At 46.6% G+C, this 10,000-nt stretch overlaps 1 protein-coding gene across 6 annotated transcripts in view; it reads left to right on the top strand.

The window, feature by feature from the left end:
* LOC125033480 (ecotropic viral integration site 5 ortholog-like) overlaps window positions 1-10,000 on the top strand; it is a 328,628-nt gene that overhangs the window by 111,113 nt on the left and 207,515 nt on the right. Inside the window, exon 1 of one of the 6 annotated variants that reach the window (XM_047625032.1) lies at window positions 6,356-6,809. The exons of the other annotated variants lie outside the window; for them this stretch is intronic. The gene's annotated coding sequence lies outside the window, so the exon portion shown is untranslated. Of the gene's footprint in view, window positions 1-6,355; window positions 6,810-10,000 lie in introns of those variants that run through there. 6 annotated transcript variants of the gene reach the window in all.

Below are 10,000 nucleotides of genomic sequence, written 5' to 3'. Positions count from 1 at the left end.
TCCTCTCTCTCCTCTCTCTCCTCTCTCTCCTCTCTCTCCTCTCTCTCCTCTCTCTCCTCTCTCTCCTCTCTCTCCTCTCTCTCCTCTCTCTCCTCTCTCTCCTCTCTCTCTCTCTCTCTCTCTCTCTCTCTCTCTCTCTCTCTCTCTCTCTCTCTCTCTCTCTCTCTCTCTCTCTCTCTCTCTCTCTCTCTCTCTCTCTCTCTCTTTCCAACCCTTCCTTTCTTTATGTGTTATAATTATCCTCTGGTTCTATATGTCTGTGTTTTTTTACCCACTTCCTCACAGTCTTTCTCTTTTCACATTTCTCTCTGTGCCTTGCTCTGCATAATAATTATTTCGTAAAATGAGACCTGCATATATAGTGTACATGAAAATACACCCAACAACAGAGAAAATTCAAGGGAGACAACGGATGGACAGACAGGGCGACAGACAGGGCGACAGACAGGGCGACAGACAGGGAGACAGACAGACAGACAGACAGACAGACAGGAAGACAGATAGGGAGACTGGGAGACAGGCAGACAGGAAGGAGGATACAGTCGCAAGCGCGCGCACACAAACAAACATGTCAGACAGATCCATACATGTTTATAGATTCGTCCACTCCACATACTCCCATGCATATACATTGGCCGCGTACATACATTATCTACACCGTTTACCTTGTCCGGTCGGAGTTCGTCGGTGAGTCAGCGAGCGAGGGAAGCGGAGAACCGATGACATCACGAGTGGAAAGGGCTTGGCCACAGGCAGAGTAAATGTCTTGTGTGACCGCTGCGAGATCCTCCTCCTCCTCCTCCTCCTCCTCCTCCTCCTCCTCCTCCTCTCCTTCACTTTTCCTTCTTCTCCTCCTCCTCCTTCTTCTTCTCCTTCTCCTCCTCCTCCTTCTTCTTCTTCTCCTCCTCCTCCTCCTCCTCCTCCTCCTCCTCCTCCTCCTCCTCCTCCTCCTCCTCCTCCTCCTCCTCCTCCTCCTCCTCCTCCTCCTCTTCCTCTTCCTCTTCCTCTTCCTCTTCCTCTTCCTCTTCCTCTTCTTCTTCTTCTTCTTCTTCTTCTTCTTCTTCTTCTTCTTCTTCTTCTTCTTCTTCTTCTTCTTCTTCTTCTTCTTCTTCTTCTTCTTCTTCTTCTTCTTCTTCTTGTTTCGGCCACCCACTCACTCAGACCGGAGGGCGAAGTAGGATGCAGGAGGGAAGGAGTGCGGGAGGGAGGGGGAGGAGGAGAGAAAAGGTAGGTGGGAAATTGGGTATGAGGGAGAGGAGAGAGTGAGGAAGGGAGAGTGAGTGGATGGGTGGGTAAATGGGTGAGTGTGTGAGTGAATGCGTGGGTGGGTGGGTGAGTGACTGACTGACTGAGCGGGGGAGTGAGTGAGTGAGTGAGAAGGAAGGGAAAAGTGGTTAGGAAGGACTGACGATGGGAATAGGAAGGAAAGGCGAAAGGGGGGAGGGGGGGTTACTTATCCTCACTTCCTTGCGTGTTCGTCGTCGTTTCTGCCGCTGCTATTTGGTTAAGTAAGTGTATTTGCTACCCTAGTTATCGGCTCAGGCGTGGGCAATCGTGATTATAGTTTTGTATATATTTGACGTAGTACTCTGTGACTACTGTAATTGTACATGGTGTAATAAAAATACTTACCTCTGAATATATAGTGCTCTCTTCCGTAGATTTCTCTGCGTGTTTGTTTATTTGTTTTTTTACATCGTCTTATTATTTCCTTATTGTAGGCTTATTTTATTCCAGTTTTATTAATATTAACTGAAAGTTTAATACAAGCTTTGGCGAACACGAAGATCTAAAATGAAATGCACAGGGAAGCCAGGCGTATATCTTGAGGCCAGGTAATAGTCCGGTCATTAACAGATGTGTTGGTAGTTAAGGCTGGTGTGTCCCTGTTAACGGTGGAGGTTCATACAACCTGCGAGAGGAAGTCATGCGTCAGCTGGCAGATGCCTTGTCTTGTCTTGTGCGACGAGGCAGTACATGTAACTTCCTTTCTTGTGTGTGTGTTTTTTTTTTTCCCTTTTTTTTTTTCCTTTTCTGATGTGTGTATTATTGGGTAGTAGGAAGTGTTTCGATTTTTTTATTTTTTTTTTTAAATATCGTGGACAGCGTTCTTTTTTCATTCGGAATTCTTATGATTAGTAAATAAAAGGCGTGAATAAGATTTAACATACGTAATAAGTCCCACGTCATTATTCACTAAGGGATTTTGGATACGACAGGATACTCGGCCACGGACAGGGCTTCCGTTGAAAGTCATTAAACAGAAGGAAACTGTGTTTGTTGTGCTTATACAGGACACGCCCTCAACCCCTCCCCCTTACCCTCTCGCCTTCCCCTGCCAGCCTTAGCCTCTGAACCCCATAAGTGTCAACAAACGCTTCCTCAACGCCTTCTCACACGCCGTGACATTTACTGGGAACAGGTAAAGTGGGAGTAGCTCCACCAAAATCTTCAATTTTTTTGTCCCCTTAGCGTGTTTTTCTTCTTCGTGGCCTCGAGTGTGGATTTGCATGTGTGTTCTCCCTTGTGTGTATTTTTATTTGAGGTATCCAAGGTTGCATGCGGTCAGAACTGGCGTCTATGAGTTTACTTGTATAAGTTTATTTTCGAAAATGACGCTGTTCTCTCTCATACTCCGTTTTCTTTTGTGATTCCGCTTCTACGAAAACTTATTTTATTCGCTCATATTTTGACTTGCCGCCATTTTCTCTGCCACTTCTCTTCAAAAACTCATTTCCAGATTACATTTCCCATCGTGTGTCATTTCTCTTAGCGCATTTCTTCATCTCCACATCATCCTCACGTCCTTGCTCTCTCTCTCTCCCCGCGTTCCCACGTCGCTCTTTCCTGTATTGTTCCGGACCTGCAAGACGTTTTTCTCTTTGTGTCTTGAAATTTATGTCCGTGTAACTAGTCCTTTTCATTGTGTTTAAACTTCCTTGGGCAACACAGGGATATGTGGGGGAAGGGGGGGGGGAGGGGGTTGTCGCTTTCGGTTCATTTGGAAAGCCCCTTCGCCTTAATAGCATGGTTGCCAGTTACTGCCCAGAGGATTTGTTTATTTCCCATACTGGAAATCGGAGGGTATTTTCTTGTCCTTCATCGGAATGACAGCCCTGTTTCCTCACGTCCCCTCTCCCCGCCCCCATCTCCCCCACCTCTACCGACCTACCCTACGCCTCCCCCACCTCTCCCCACCTTCCCAACTTCTACCCACCTCCCCAACCTCTACCCACCACCTCCCCTACCTCTACCCACCACCTCCCCTTCCTCTACCAACAACCTCCACCTACCTCCCCCACCACTCCCCCCATCCCACTCGCAATCAGCCAAGCGGGTGTAATTCCACCGAAATATACCCTCACTTCCTCCAGCCCCGCGATGTTTGCCCCCCCCCCCCCCCCAGCTCATCGCCGATCAGTGTAGCCAAGGCCGCGGCGAACCCTTCCAGCCACCGGCGAAATTACGCGTTTCCGTTCGCTATCGACGTCTGCTGAGAGACTGTCCTATTGTTGGCTGTGTTGTTTTTTTCCGTTTTATTTTCATTTTTGCTGTTGGTGATTTTTTTGTAGGAAATATTTGACCGATGGTGACTGTTGGTGATAATTGCTGGTATTGTGTGTGATATGATGGATATCTGTGTACTTGATATTTTTTTTTAGATTACAATTCTCTCTGTCTCTCTCTCTTTCTCTTTATCTTTCTCTCTCTCTCTCTCTCTCTCTCTCTCTCTCTCTCTCTCTCTCTCTCTCTCTCTCTCTCTCTCTCTCTCTCTCTCTCTCTCTCTCTCTCTCTCTCTCTCTCTCTCTCTCTCTCTCTCTCTCTTCTCTCTCTCTCTCTCTCTCTCTCTCTCTCTCTCTCTCTCTCTCTCTCTCTCTCTCTCTCTCTCTCTCTCTCTCTCTCTCTCTCTCTCTCTCTCTCTCTCTCTCTCTCTCTCTCTCTCTCTCGCTCTCTCTCTCTCGCTCTCTCCCTCTCCCTCTCCCTCTCCATCTCCCTCTCCCTCTTTCCTTCTCTCTCTCCCTCTTTCCTTCTCTCTCTCCCTCTTTCCTTCTCTCTCTCTCTCTTTCCTTCTCTCTCTCCCTCTTTCCTTCTCTCTCTCCCTTTTTCCTTCTCTCTCTCCCTCTTCCTCTCCCCCCCCCCCTCTCTCTCTCTCTCTCTCTCTCTCTCTCTCTCTCTCTCTCTCTCTCTCTCTCTCTCTCTCTCTCTCTCTCTCTCTCTCTCTCTCCCTCTCCCTCTCCCTCTCCCTCTCCCTCTCCCTCTCCCTCTTTCCTTCTCTCTCTCCCTCTTTCCTTCTCTCTCTCCCTCTTTCCTTCTCTCTCTCCCTCTTCCTCTCCCCCCCCCTCTCTCTCTCTCTCTCTCTCTCTCTCTCTCTCTCTCTCTCTCTCTCTCTCTCTCTCTCTCTCTCTCTCTCTCTCTCTCTCTCTCTCTCTCTCTCGTATCTCCCTTTATGTTTTCCTATTCTCCTTTGATTCTGCCTTCACTTATCCCTCCGCAGATCGGTTATTAGAATACCCTTCCTTCCTCAGCCAATTGTCGTGGGTCATATAAGCGGATCCGGAGACAGTTTTTAACATTTTCTTTGCGTATCCGGAGTGTTTTTTTGAAGGGGGGGGGTAGGGAGGGGATGGAGATGGAGGGTAGGGGTGGGATGAGGGGTATGGTGGGGGAGGGGGGTAGAGTCCGGATGGTGGGGAAGATTATGATAATTGAATGGATGCTAACGGTAGAGAATGGATAGGGTATCGGTTAACCGGAATGTTTTACTGTTTTTTTATGTTCATACAACTGTGTTTATTTATTTCACCTGCTTTCTTGTCTTTGTTTTTCTTTTCCGTATCATTCCATCTTGGAAATTTGTGTTTTGTGATTTTTTTCAGGAATAGAATATGCGTGTTTGAATATAGAATTTTGTATATGTTTTTTTACTTTCGAATGAAGATATCAGATAATACTGAAATAAATCAATCTAGTATTTACCTACAGTCCTACCGACTTCAAAATATAATTATTTTTTGAGGATATATATTAAAATGTGTTCTCCATTTTAATTTGTTCATCAATGTATCAGTTTATTAATTTATTCTCATGTAAGGATTCTAACAGTATATGAATGAATATCCTACATAATATTAGACATGAGCTCACGGCGTACTATGAAAAAACATCCACCCTTGTTGCTAGCACAGAACTATGATTCACAAGTCAGGCAGCGGCGAGACAGTTCATTTAATATCTCGTCATCGTATAGTACCAGATCCCGGATTCTTGAATTCTTGAATACTTGAGTTCTTATTTTGTTACGTGTCTCAAATTCGTCATTTCTGTTTTGAGTTCTTAAGATCGTGAATTCTTAAGGCCTTATTTTTTTTTTTTTTTAAGTTTCCAAGTCCTTGAATTCTTTATTTAAGCTCTTGAGTTCTTAAGAATGCGCTCACCTCAACATCCAGTACCCCCCCCCCCCATACCTCTAGGACGCCTGTACCAGAATGAATGAACGGTTATGAGCACTTATTTCGTCTATTATAAATTCTTTAAAGAAAATTGTATGCTAAAAAAGCTTATATGACATTAATGCAAATGAATGCCATCCTTGGGACGACGCGCATAACGTGAGAATGGTATTCTTTTTTTTCTATTAAGAGAAATGTGCGATCGTACCAGCCCAACTGTCAGAAGAGATGAACCTGTTGTGGGACGCGAACTTTTCCCGCCGCTAAAACAGGCAGAGCGAGTGCGCTAAACACATGAGTGACTCAAAGTTATTTCAATTGCTTGCAAAACTATCTTCTGTATTGTTGCATAGAAGGTACTCCCAGTCTAATTTGAATTATTGTTGGGAACATTCGTAATGTTAGATATGATTAGAAGGAGAAAAAGTACGGTATATCAAGGAACACGAAATTTATTTGAAATTGTCTAGTTGGCAACTTCAGGAGAGGCTATTTCCTTTTAGTTTCCAAGTTCGACTTTAAGAGGCGAATAGGAACAGTTTCTAGGTTTCTTTGATGCCGTTTAATGTCCTTAGTGTACGCTGAAATTGTCCTTTAATAGTACTTCACAAACCCCTTCGTCAAAATGGACCAAGAGTTTGAACTATGAAGAGAAAATCCCACCGTCTCCCATGAACGATGTCGAAGCGCCGATATTTACATCGTGTTTTGTAATGCATTCTCTTATTAATCATGTTTATACTTAAATGACTTCTTGAATATGTCCTTAATGTGTAGGATAATTTATATAAAGATTAAAAACCCCAAACGCAGCTGCGAGAGTGTTGATTCACAGTGGAAGTCATCGTACATCGGCATCCGAGCGCCCTTCCCGTAAGTCAAGTTGGCTGAAGTTTGTTCTGTCAGTGGACGGGGAACTTTGTTCATGTGCAATGGTGTAGCGAAGCTCTACTAATGGAATGGTGAATAACAGGCCCTGGAAAGCAGTATTGGAATGTATAATTAAGTTCTTGACACACGTGTAAGTGGTGTTGGCAGCGTATGGTGGTGTGGGAACGTTGCCTGAGGTGGCAGTTCTTGACCTTTGTAAGAAAATGGGATGGGGTCATCGGTGATTTCAACACAACCATATTGTTGATTTTAGCTGCGGGTGAATCGGTGGAAATACTAAGCTCGTGAGCCTTAAGTGGATTATCGTGTCGAATCACCGCGAAGTGCAAGTACGCGAGGGAGGAGTTCCAAGTCCGTTTGGAGATAATTCGGGCATGACAGTATCATATCTGTCTCGCCTCCCGGTCAAGACCCTCTTCGTGACGTCACAAGGGTAGATGAGTAATCCTCCTCCAACGTCTCCAGCAGGTGAGTTTCTTAGCCCGGTTCTCGTCCGTTCATTTACAGAGCGCGTGGTTCTTGGGAGGAAGTGGAAATGTGTTGCTTTTAAGAAGGGAGTGTAACACGCGGCGACAGGTTTAGCGATGTGTTTCTGCTGTTGTTGTTTTAAGTTTTTTGTTCAGGTCCAAGACTCTGCCATCATTATGATATTTTGTTCATCATCATCTTAAGTGGAACAGCAGATTCAGAGGAACTGCATTTGCAGTGCAGTGCGATATTCACTTAGGGAGATCAGTGAGGACTGGTGTATGCGCTAATGATACTTAAATGTATTAGAAGAATTACTGGCGAATTGACAAGAGCGACTAATTTAATGTACAAGGAAGGTTAAATGGTCATTTTGTTTATGAGGATTCTGACAAACACATCGGGTCCGGATACCTACGTCGAACACGTAATAATAGATAACAAATCAATCTGACTCTTATCAGTACACGGTTTCCCACCCTCTCCCGAGTCCCAGCAGGTTTATCTCATTGTACCACCAAACAGGCCCGGGTACCATGCGGTACCCCGAACTCGCCCCTCCCCCTCTTATGAGCAATTGCGGAGACGCTACGATAATTTATCGTGCAATGATAAAGCACTAGAGAGATAATATGCGATCGCATATAGGTGTTTGTGCGCAACAGAGTTTGTAAAGTTTGTTTTAGCTGATGTAACGAGCTTACATATTTGTATCAGTGTTGCGCGACGGGTATTGCGTGTGTGCGCGTGCTTGAATGCTACCTGCTGGTCAGCCTCCTCCTGGTGGTAATGACCCTCGCCTCACTGGTCTCAGACACATGCCAAGAATCCCAAGGTAAATCAACGGACAGATCAGGATCAGTGTGGTGCGTGGGCTTAGAGATAAATCCTCCCACTCGTTATCACGCTCCCCTGCGAAACGAAAGCGAGTCTCTTGCTTGAAGATGTCAAGATTCTTTGGATGAATTTAGACGTCTTTATACCCTGAGGAGGTAATATTCCTAACCGCTCCTGGACATCACGGCATAAGACAGCACCTCGAGGATTCGACCCTTATCTCCTGATCGACCTCGCTGGCCATAAAAACCTTCCCAGGGGCATGACCTAGTCCGACCACAGGGGATCACACGCACCAGGTAGAAGCCTGACTGGTAGGTAAACAGGTGACTTTTCTCTCCACTTCCTCGATTCAAATGCATTGACTTTGTTAAACTTTTTTTTGCGAGGTTTATGTGTTCGACTCAAAACAAAGGTCACTATAGTCACCACGAGCAAATAGAAACTAAAACAATGCCGCTCGGACACGGTGGAAAGAAGGTCGCAATGCCTGACAAGCGCGGAATTTCACGAAAACATCAGATTGTGAGCCGTTTTAAAGCTGGCAGACGGTGTATCTGGGACCAGGCTTTATTAGCCCGTGTTTTCGTAAGAGAAAACTCATTTTGAAATATGTAAATGTTAGGATAAGTTGGGAATGACAACAAAGTTTTTTTTTATATACTCGGCAAGGGGGTTGAGGAAAGGGGGGGGGGGCTTATTCCTGCATGTCTCAGTTTCTTAGTTTTGCTTCCTGCACGTTAAACAATTTTCACTCCATCTATCAGCGTTAAAACTCAATTATCTGGCCATTAAAGGAGGAAATTATTATCCATGCGAACCGCAATTACCCTTACGATGGGCATATTAGCAAGAGTCGTGAACGTTGGGCTGTTATTCTCACCGTAATTGTACTCTCTCTTTCTCTCTCTTTATCTCTCTCTCTCTCTTTATCTCTCTCTCTCTCTCTCTCTCTCTCTCTCTCTCTCTCTCTCTCTCTCTCTCTCTCTCTCTCTCTCTCTCTCTCTCTCTCTCTCTCTCTCCCTCTCTCCCCCCCTCCCCCCTCCCTCCCTCTCCCTCCCTCTCCCTCTCCCTCTCCCTCTCTCTCCTCTCCCTCTCTCTTTCCCTCCCTCCCTCCCCATCTCTCTTCCTCCCTCCATCCCTCCTTCACTCCCTCTCCCTCCCCCCCTGCAGACGTCGATCACCTAATATCACTCCTAAATGGGGTCGAGGAACAATAGGACTCCACCTGCTTGTATATGTACAAACCCCGGCCGACTTTCCCTCAGTACTATATGGTTGTGAAAGTGAGGTGCAGGAGAGGCCCAGGACGTTACGCTTGGATGTGTGGGGGGGGGGGGGGTGAGAGGGTGGAGGGAAAAGGGAAAGGGTTTGGGACAGGGGGGGGGGGTGGAAGATGGGACGGTGAAGGGAAAGGGTGAGAGGGTTAAGGGAAAGAGGGAGGGTTTGGGGGAAGGGAGGGTGAAAGATGGGACGGTGAAGGGAAAGAAGGAGGGGTTGGGGGAAGGGAGAGTGAAAGAAGAGGATGAAGGGAAAGGGTGAAAGGAAAGAAGGAAAGCGTTAGGAGGCTGAAAGCTGGGTGGATGAAGAGAAAGGGTGAGAGGGTGAAGGGATACAGTAAGGGTTGTTTGAGGTTGAGCAGGAGAGGAGCGTTAGAAGTTGGAGAGGGCGGGGGAGGTGTTAGAGGTTGAAGGGGAGGGGAGGGGGGAGGGGGCAGAGCAGACACCTGATCACGGAAAGGAAACTGGTGTCGCGTTCCTTTGTTAGGTCAGAACTCTTATGTCCTCTGCCTTATCTGTTTTCCCCTCTTCGTGGCTTAGATCAGCTTTCCTCTGCTTACATTCCTGACATTCGGGTTATTATTTTCCCCCTTTTTCTTTCTTTCTTCGTCTCTCCTTTGTTGCGAGTTTCTTTGCTTTTGTTTCTTGTCGCTTGTTTGTTGCCGACGCCGATGTTTTCTCTGTGGCTGTGTGGTACCTCTCATCTCTCTTTTTCATTAATGTATTTACTTTATTTTTATTATATATATATATTTTTTTTCGTTTGGAAAGTCACGTGGTTGAGGAAGCGCCGTGGGAGAGCGGCGGGCCCGAGAGACAATAGCAGACGCTCGAGAACCTGGCGTCGTGTTGTGTCGTGTCCCCGATTTCCCCTCCCCCTTCCCCCCCCTTCCCCCCTTCCCCCGCTCCTATTCCTCGTGCTCCTATCAGCGAGAACGAGGCAAAGGTTTCCCTCTCCTTTCCCCCTCCCTGCCCCTCCCTGTCCCCCTCCCTCCCTGCCCCCTCCCTGTCCCCCTCCCTCCCTGCCCCCCTTCCTCCCTGTCCCCCTTCCTCTTCTCCCTCACGCCCGTCGGT

The sequence above is a fragment of the Penaeus chinensis genome, chromosome 16 (assembly GCF_019202785.1).
Source record: "Penaeus chinensis breed Huanghai No. 1 chromosome 16, ASM1920278v2, whole genome shotgun sequence".
NCBI classification, from domain to species: Eukaryota; Metazoa; Arthropoda; class Malacostraca; order Decapoda; family Penaeidae; genus Penaeus; species Penaeus chinensis.
Note: the sequence above shows the minus strand (reverse complement) of the source record. Positions and strands in the feature narration are given on the sequence as shown.